This window comes from Arachis ipaensis, chromosome B01, assembly GCF_000816755.2.
Source record: "Arachis ipaensis cultivar K30076 chromosome B01, Araip1.1, whole genome shotgun sequence".
Taxonomy (NCBI): domain Eukaryota; kingdom Viridiplantae; phylum Streptophyta; class Magnoliopsida; order Fabales; family Fabaceae; genus Arachis; species Arachis ipaensis.
The window spans coordinates 49765132-49765561 of record NC_029785.2 but is presented as its reverse complement, the minus strand read 5'-3'; positions in this window follow the sequence as shown (position 1 = coordinate 49765561).

Sequence of the window (430 nt, the reverse complement as noted above, 5' to 3'; positions counted from 1 at the left end):
GTTTGAGGCAAACGTTGGCGCAAGCTTTTGCTCTCCAGGGTGTGTTGTTCATGGCGCCAATGTTTTCCAAAAAGTTTGAGGCAAACGTTGGCGCAAACTTTTGCTCTTCCAGTGTGTGTTGTTCATGCGCCAACGTTTGCCAAAAATTTTGAGGCAAACATTGGCGCAAACTTTTTCTCTCCAGGGTGTTGATTTGTGATGCCAAAAGTTTGCCAAAAAGTTTGAGGCAAACTTTTGCTCCAGCTTTTTGCCCAAAAGTTTGCACAAAAGTTTGAGGCAAACTTTTGGTCCATCTTTTTGCTCCCTGGTTCATTTTCACTTATTCCAAAAGTTTGGGCTAAAGTTTGAGGCAAACTTTTGCTCAAACTTTTTGTCCTCTCTTCCTCCTAGCCATTCCTTCTTGCTTCAACCTTTCTCCAAGCTTTCTTCA